The sequence below is a fragment of the Leiobunum rupestre genome, chromosome 1 (genome assembly GCF_980474605.1).
Source record: "Leiobunum rupestre chromosome 1, qqLeiRupe1.1.hap1, whole genome shotgun sequence".
Taxonomy (NCBI): domain Eukaryota; kingdom Metazoa; phylum Arthropoda; class Arachnida; order Opiliones; family Sclerosomatidae; genus Leiobunum; species Leiobunum rupestre.
This window is the reverse complement of record NC_143384.1, coordinates 75572575-75580947: the sequence shown is the minus strand read 5'-3', so window position 1 is coordinate 75580947 and position 8373 is coordinate 75572575. Positions and strand designations below refer to the sequence as shown.

Below are 8373 nucleotides of genomic sequence, written 5' to 3'. Positions count from 1 at the left end.
ATTTAGGACGTAATTAGGATTAAAGAACTAAGAAATACCTTTATAAATACGAAATTACGTTCAAAATCTTTTAAACAATGACTTGAAAACCTCGAAAGTCATCTGTGATCATGGCGTGCTGGCTTAGTTTGTATCTGACAATCTGACCGCGCAGGCCGCGGGTGGCTCTCTAACGGTTTTTTGCAGCTGTGAATCCTGGGAAGCCAGCGAAACAATCGAGAAAAAACCGCCAAATAAAATAAAACCAAAAAATATTAAAATTATTCAATCTAAAATTTCTAATTTTTTTTTAGTGAAATGTAAAAGTAAGAAATTATTTAAACAATAAAACTTTTGTAATCATACTATTTGTATATCGCCAAACTTAATTTTTTTTATAAAATTGTAATACAATCTAGTCAAAACAACGAAATGTAGCTAAAACTGGCAATCGATCGAGCCAATTTACAGAATTTTCTAGAAGTCTTTTCAATCAAAACTTTTATCCTAGGCAAAGGTGGTTTTTTCAAGTCGTTCTCTATCTATAATTTCAGAGCTTTGAAATTCTTATTCATTAATATATTTTATGTTTTAAAATTTTCGTTTTTACTATTGGTCGTTTCGTAGAACATTGAAGTCGGCCCAACTACGATTTTGTGGTCGCCAATCAACCTTTAACAAATTTGTCAAAATTCAGCCACGATTAATACCGTCGGCCCAACTAAGATTTTATTGTCGGAAACCAACCTTAAAATATGCAAGGATGTCAAAATATTTGATTTATGAATTAATGTATATAGCGGCGATAAATGTCGTCGGCCCAACTACGACGAAAAATTAGAAAATAAGTACCAGTCAGTATTGCGTCGGCGAGACGAACACAATCCGACTCCGACCTTTAACCGACTGCCCGACCTTTAACCGACTAACATTCGGATTTTATGTGCTACTGGGGACAGAGAGCCACTTGACTAACCGCCAGCTCTTAAAGCAATTAACGTTAAATTATCTCCTTTGAATTAACACAACTATATATAGGTCGTTAATAATACCCGTAAATAAATAACAAAAAAACTAACAAAGTGGACCACCCACAGGGTCTACCCTTTAACCCTCTTATCTCGGCTGACTGCGCTAAAACAAGATTTAACCTTTAAAAAAACCAGATTGGGCCTTCATAAATTCATTAATAAAAAAAGACTTTATTACCTATTATGCTTACGATGCGTGTCTTAATTTCAGTGAACCTAAGGAGCTATCGGTGGTTCTGTGGTAGAGCGCTCGACTGCCAAGCCGAATGGTCTGGGTTCGAAACCTGGGTGGCGCATATGTTTTTAATCAATAGAGAAACGCTAAATTAGAATTTCTTCGATGCAATAATTTCATTTTCAATTCTATTTCAATTAAACCAAAATTTCGTACTCTATTAAATACGCTTCCGATAAAGCTGAAGGTCTAATTTTCAACAAGGCGTAACAAGTGTCGGTGGTTCTGTGGTAGAACGTCCGCCTGTCAAGCAGGAGGTCTCGGGTTCAAATCCCGCCCGATGCGATCGCAAATTGATACTAAGACGAATACCGTGTACAACTGGTGGAAATCCTGCCATTGGACGTTGAGAGGTAGCATTACACTCAGCACTCGGTCCGTCCCAAAGTCATTAAGAAGAAGTTGGAGAGAAAACGCCCATATAAACACAACAGACTCAACATGCACAACCATCAGAACACAAACACAACAAATTCAACACTCACAACCTACGCATAAACATTACAAAAACGTAAAACACCAAACCATCACGACGGTGAACGAAAAACACCATCCAAACCAAACCGCAAATGAATTCGTTAACGCTCACCGTCACACGGTGGTTTTGCCAACCCTTCGAGAAACTGCGAACGCAGTGATTACACTTTGCACCGAAAATGCGAACGCGTTCGCAGGCCTGACAGACAGACCCACAGACAGACACGGTGGTTGTATAACCCCTCCTAGGTAAAAAAGTAACGTGCTTTTTAACCCCCTTCACCCTCCCCCCCCCCTCAGTACTGGCGAGACCACGCAGAGTTTACCGTAAATTTCGCACTTTGCATACACAAATGCCAGCTCACTTGCGTTGCCCTTTAATCCTCCTTGCTTCGATACATATATCTCGATGTGGAACTAAAAATGCAAGAAAAGCTAATTACAGACGAACTCGCGAAGAACAAAGTTAATACAATCAAGAGCGACACCCGGTTTTACCACCATGTACTGAAAAATGTAGGCGAAATTTTCAGAAGATAATCGAAAGTCAATCATATTGAAAACTGAACATGAGAGAAAGAAAAATTTGGTGAACTGGCTATGTGAAATCACAAGCAATCAAACGAAAACGACCTAATAAATACGCAGATGTCAAAACATCGGCGAAAATTTACACTCTTCTCTCATACAGACATGACGTTATCAGTGATATTGTTGTCTGCCAGTTATTTTTCCTCGGAACTCTGGGTTATACCAGTAACAGGTGCATCGTTGACCTATTCGATGTGTCAACCACTGAAGAAAGCGATGGAAATTATTGGGCTTTTCAGGATAAAAGAGCGCGAAGACTAGCCCACAATAAAATTAACAGCGACCAAATTCAAGCGCACATTATCCGTTTCAATCCGTCAATAACTCACTATCGTAGAGAACACGCTCCCAACAGGTTGTACTTGGCTCCTGAATTATCAGCCACATTTATGTATAAAGACTTCATCATTGCTAATCCGGGATTTTGTTTTTATGAGCGTTATATGCAAGAGATCAGCAAATTAAATACATCTTTCATCGAGCAGCAAACTAATAAGTGCTCCGACTGCGCTTTCTTTGAAGAGAATACTGAAACGTACAAAATTGACGAATGGGAGAGATATAAAGAAGCTCAAAAATTAGCCAGGGAAGCCTATAATTACGATTCCAAAATATCTGTTGATTCTGTAGCTGTGTTTGCTGTTGATCTACAGAAGATTCTTTTACTACCGAGAATTCCAGCATTGAAAGCTTCATTTTTCTGTAGCAGGCTAGTCTGTTTCAATGAGACTTTCGCAGCTATACAAGATGCAGTGGCGTCGCCAGAATTTCCGTTTTGGGGGCGCTTAAGCGCCTGCTCAAGGGCCCCCATACAGGTCGACTTAGCAAACCGATGACTTTTTTTAGAAATAATTTTTATCAAGAAAACTTCGGTCAAATTCAGATAACGTTCGAAAAGTTAAAGCTTCAATGTCCTCTCCTCTTTCTCTCTCCCGAAACCAACCACCTAAATTAAAGGTAAATAACGAAACGTTTTAAGAAAATAAACCATTTTATTTCCGAAATTTAATAGAAACCCTTTTATTTCCAAAATTGTAATAGAAACCCTTTTATGAGTTTCATCAAAACAATGAAATCAATTTCGGGAATTTTAGGAGGCGCTTCAGAAAATTTTCAGGTGGCTCAAGCGCTACCTAAAAATGCTTAGCGACGCCACTAGCAAAATGGGCACCAAAAAGCTCACTATTGCTACCTCTGGTATGAAGGACATAAGGGTAGAAAGGCGGAATACATTGCGTCTTCCTATTTTAATTTTCTTACATCAGAGCTAATTAGAAACAAAAAAATCGTTATTCTTTGGATGGATAATTGTGCTGGACAAAATAAAAATTGAACTTTGTATAGTATGCTTGTTGACGTGGTCAACAATGGGCTTAGCCCGGATACTGTCATCATAAAATACCTTGTACCTGGGCACACTTTCATGGCCGCTGATGGTATTCATGGGAAGATTGAACAAAAGATTCGCAAAACTGGAAACATATATATGACTTTCCACAGCTTGTTTCAAGAAAAAATCGTCAGCTAAAAATATTGAAACTGTTGTTCTTGACCCAAGCTCATTCAGGGAATGGGAGAATTTAGGGAAAAGAAGATCGAAAAATCGTGCATCTGGCTTCACTAATCTTCCACTCTTGAAAGAAATTGTTTGTTGTAAGTTCGAGCAGTAGCGCCGTCAGGATTTTTTTCCAAGTAGGCACCATTGAGTTGGGAATAATACTATCTAGAGCCCCAGTTCAAATTTTCCCCATAGGCTTTAACACAGCATTAGTGAAGATAGGAACGAAATTCATGGGAGGGTTATCAACTACGACAAAACCACCTATGAGCGAACTATTTAAATGAAAAATTCTTCGATGGCCCCTGCCGCCACCTATTAGCGACTTTGTGAACTATTATAATTTAAAGCTAAGAAACAAAACAACGAAGTTTCTTGGTAAATCATATTTCATTTTGAAATAATTTAGAGTATTTTAAAAGATTAAATTGCACTAAACCAAAATAAAGTATGTAAAAAATGAATACAAATAAATAATAATGAATATAAATAAATAAAGAATATAAATAAGTAATAAAGAATCCAGTACATCTTGAATCATCAGTAAGTGAAACATCAGATGTGGTGTCCTTTTGTAAAACATTATTGGAACTTTCGCATAATTTAGGAATTGATGTAACATCGAGGGATAAAATATTGGCGCAGCCAGATGCCTCCAACTTTGCCATAAAAAACCTCTTTTAGGCAGACTTAAACTGAGCTACTGTGGGGTTATTGTTATAGCCTCCCTGCTGTCGATAAACACTAAATGCAAGTTCTAAGTGATCTTGAGATAACTTGTACGTAGGGAGATATCTGTGTAAAGTGAAATTCTTAAACCTAATCAGTACTTCAATGGTCCTTTAGGCGTAACTAGAGTATCTACCAGATGTAGAATACCAGTGAAGGAAACTGCAAAACCCAGAGGTCCAGTTTTTCTAGTTGGTTCTGAAATCAAGTTTCCTTCGTAATCACATAAATTTAACATCAAATCTTTCATTTTCAGGAGGCTTGTCCTTGCTCTCTCTTTGTTATAGCTATTGATTGGGGCCATGTACCCTTTAGCGTATGGATTTCGTGAATTGAGGATATCAAAAGCTCTGAGGTAAGCAAAACAAGCTTAATATCTTAACATGTGCTTATAGAGTTTTGTCGTCTGAAACCCTGCGACGTCACCATTGTAATTTGCCTATTGATATAAAACGGTAACTGTCATGGCGGCCACTATTAACACTACAGCTGTGACGTTACAAGTTTTCAAAATCGTATCAGACGACAACACTCTATACTTACACCCTATCTCTAGCTATCCACAATTTCAATGAAGTTAACTGTTGGATCACATTTCTGAAACTCTTTGACCTTAATTTAATTCAGAAATTTCATGGCGCTCGCTACCGAGGCACTCATTGTTTGTACTCCCAATTTTACTTTCATCTTTTGTGTATGAAACTTTATGTGAAAGCGTGTAAGTTTGTTGGCCAGACTAAGACCCTCGACAGCTTGGATGCTCTCGAGTAATTCCACCTAAGACCATAATATTTCCTATTATTGGTCAAGATGTTAATAATGTTACTAATTTAATCTTTTTCCCAGATGTTAAAAAAAAAATTTGGCTGATCAAAGATGACCATGAAAAATTCCCACAAGTTTCTTAGAAGTTTGAACATATGACATATATCCAAAATGAATACCACTTTTTTCTCTGGGTTTGCTAAATTTATAAATTTGAACTTCAAATTTCAACTTTTAATAATTATGAATTTTACCAGGGTTTGGAAAAACTGATTTTATTTCTTTGGATGTCATAACCACTCCTAGTCGCTGGGCCATTGCAATAATGGAAGAAAGTCCATCACCTACCAACGCAACACATTCAGCACCAGTGGCTTTGATGTGATGAAAAGCTTCCCGAACCAGCTTGTCCGTGAACAAAAATGTAACCAATTGGAATTTTCCAACTGCCATTAATGGCAACTACCAAAAAAACCCAGGCAGAAGTTGCTATGGTGTTGTTGTCAAGAGATGTCTCTAGGCTTGTACCATAATGGATGTACCCATGAAAAAACTTTCCAATTCATCGTTCTTCCTTGCGGACAGACATTTCATCTATCATAAGTGACGTTAGAATGGGGTAAGATGACTTTTGAACTTCTTTAGTTATAAAATCTAAGCTTCGCTTGGTAAATCCAGGGTCTCCATTAACTTTAGTTGCCCAATTTCTTAGTGAGGTAGGATGTGGTAAGCTGTAAAAGTGAAGGGTGACTGCAAATTCCCGTAATGCATTATTGTATGGTTTTTTTAACAGATTTTTGGGACCAGCTTCTTTCAATTGTTTAAAAAGTTCTTTGGCAACAGGGGAATAGAGCTCTTCTATTTTGGCAAGATTTTCTTCTTCGGCAAACTCTCCTGTATGCAATGTTGATAAAATTGCTTTAAAACTTCCCAATTTATTTGTTTGCCGCTTGACTTTTTGCTTTACACTCAAACGCTTTTTTAATTCCTTTCTTTTAAGAGCTTGTTTGGTTAACTGCATTTTTAATCTTAGTATTTTTTGATCCTGAAATTATTTACAAGTGGTACTTAATTTTAATTAAATTTATAATGCATTTTCTTTAAACCAAATGAAAAAACCTTTTTGCGAACTAATTCCTGAAATTTCAGTAGCTGCTTTTCATAAGTTGTGTTGTAAGTCTATATGGAAAAACTAAATTAAATTACGATTTTTGAATGTTAGGGGAAAAAACATACATGATCGGGCATTGAAAGACATGTGTTTTTGGTTTCAGTGGCACAATTTCCTATCAGTGTCTTGTCTTCAAAATTAATTTAATTTTAGTTACTCCACGAAAACGTTTAACTTAAATCAAATATGTAATCAAGGATCTCTTGATTTGAACAATTTTTTCTACAAAGGATTCACTTTACCTGGAAACTTTATTCTAATTTTGAATAATTTAGAATAAAAATATCTTCTATATGTGCATTTCCTACCCATTATGCTTCAAATTTCATTCAAAATCTATGAAAAAATATTAAAGAACTCACAAAAGAAATCTTTATTGTGTGAATAAAGAGTTTTCAGATATACATGACTTTAATTTAAAAAAATGCGTTTTCAAATTTTTCTTAAAAACGCGTCGCTTTCCCTCTTCAAGGCAAAAGTTAAAATTATAATAGTTCACAAAGTCGCTAATAGGTGGCGGCAGGGGCCATCGAAGAATTTTTCATTTAAATAGTTGCATTTTTCGCTGATAGGTGGCTTTTGTCGTAGTTGATAACCCTCCCATAATTTTCGTTCCTATCTTCACTAATGCTGTGTTAAAGTCTATGGGGAAAATTTGAACTGGGGCTCTAGATAGTATTATTCCCAACTCAATGGTAGGCACCGATGACTTTAGAGGCCCCCCTCTACGCAATAATTTCAATCGATAATTTCATGTTTTTTTTCCTTTAACTAAACTCTCCGTTTTGAAAGAGTTCACCGTGTTTCTTATTGCAAAATTATGTGAAGCTAAAATTAAATTATTTTTTCACTTTTTCCCCCAGTTTAACCAACATTTAGATATCCAATATCCCCAATTCCAATAATCCCTTATTTTAAATATTAAAGTCGTTTTACTCAATGAATGACACTTTGCGATTAAAGCTCTTCCCAAACATAGAAATCTCATAGGTAACTAGAATGCTGCCGTGTAACTGGCAAATGGGCCCTTGGATTAACAATAGTAGTGCCTACCTGGATATATCACTTGGAAAAAATCTAACCAGCAAATGACTTTTGCGACAGCAGCGCCGCTTTGACGAAGTTAACGGAGAATTTCCGAAACTCCCGTAACACTTAGCCTTCTACAAGGCAGAACCCGTAACAAACTCTTAGCAAATGCACGCGGAACGATAGAGTGATATATCCAGGTAGGCACTACTATTGTTAATCCAAGATGGGCCAAACGCCGTGGCAGACGATAGCCAGATCTCAGCCAATCAGAGCTCAAAGAGTGGTTCTGCCAAGAATTTAATGTCACCAGAGAGAATGACGTCACCTATCTCCCGCTATAGTAGCGGATCCAAGGAGGATTATTATCCTCCTTGGCGGAACCACTCTACGGCCTCTCATTGGCTGAAGGTTCAAGGCGAACTGGCGTCAAGCTCGGCCGTAGGCGGCAGCATTCTAGTTACCTATGAGATTTCTATGTTCCCAAATTCATCAACCACTAACATCGTATGTTCTTTTAAATGATTCGATAAATCTCGATTAATGGATAATGTGGCCAGGTTGGAAAGTCTATCCTCTCGCATTGTGGTCCGTAGACGCGTTTCAATTCTATTCAAGGAACTGAAACTCTTTCAGAAATAGTATTGGCCACGGGAATACCCAGAACAACTTTATAGTACTTAACTAAGTCGGGAAAGCCACCTTCCATCGTCATTAGGTAGACCAAAGATAATTTAAACTCGTACCCTAGATTCGAATACTAAGAGCGTTTACCCTATTCCGGCATGTGACCTCAGAAAAATCGGGC

General features: G+C 37.2%; 1 long non-coding RNA gene across 1 annotated transcript; it reads left to right on the top strand.

The window, feature by feature from the left end:
• The first annotated feature begins 4385 nt into the window (after positions 1-4385).
• Positions 4386-4959, top strand: LOC149966628 (uncharacterized). Its single transcript, XR_016480325.1, has 3 exons — positions 4386-4414; positions 4740-4817; positions 4888-4959. It is a non-coding gene; the product is annotated as an uncharacterized LOC149966628 (long non-coding RNA).
• Positions 4960-8373: the final 3414 nt, after the last annotated feature.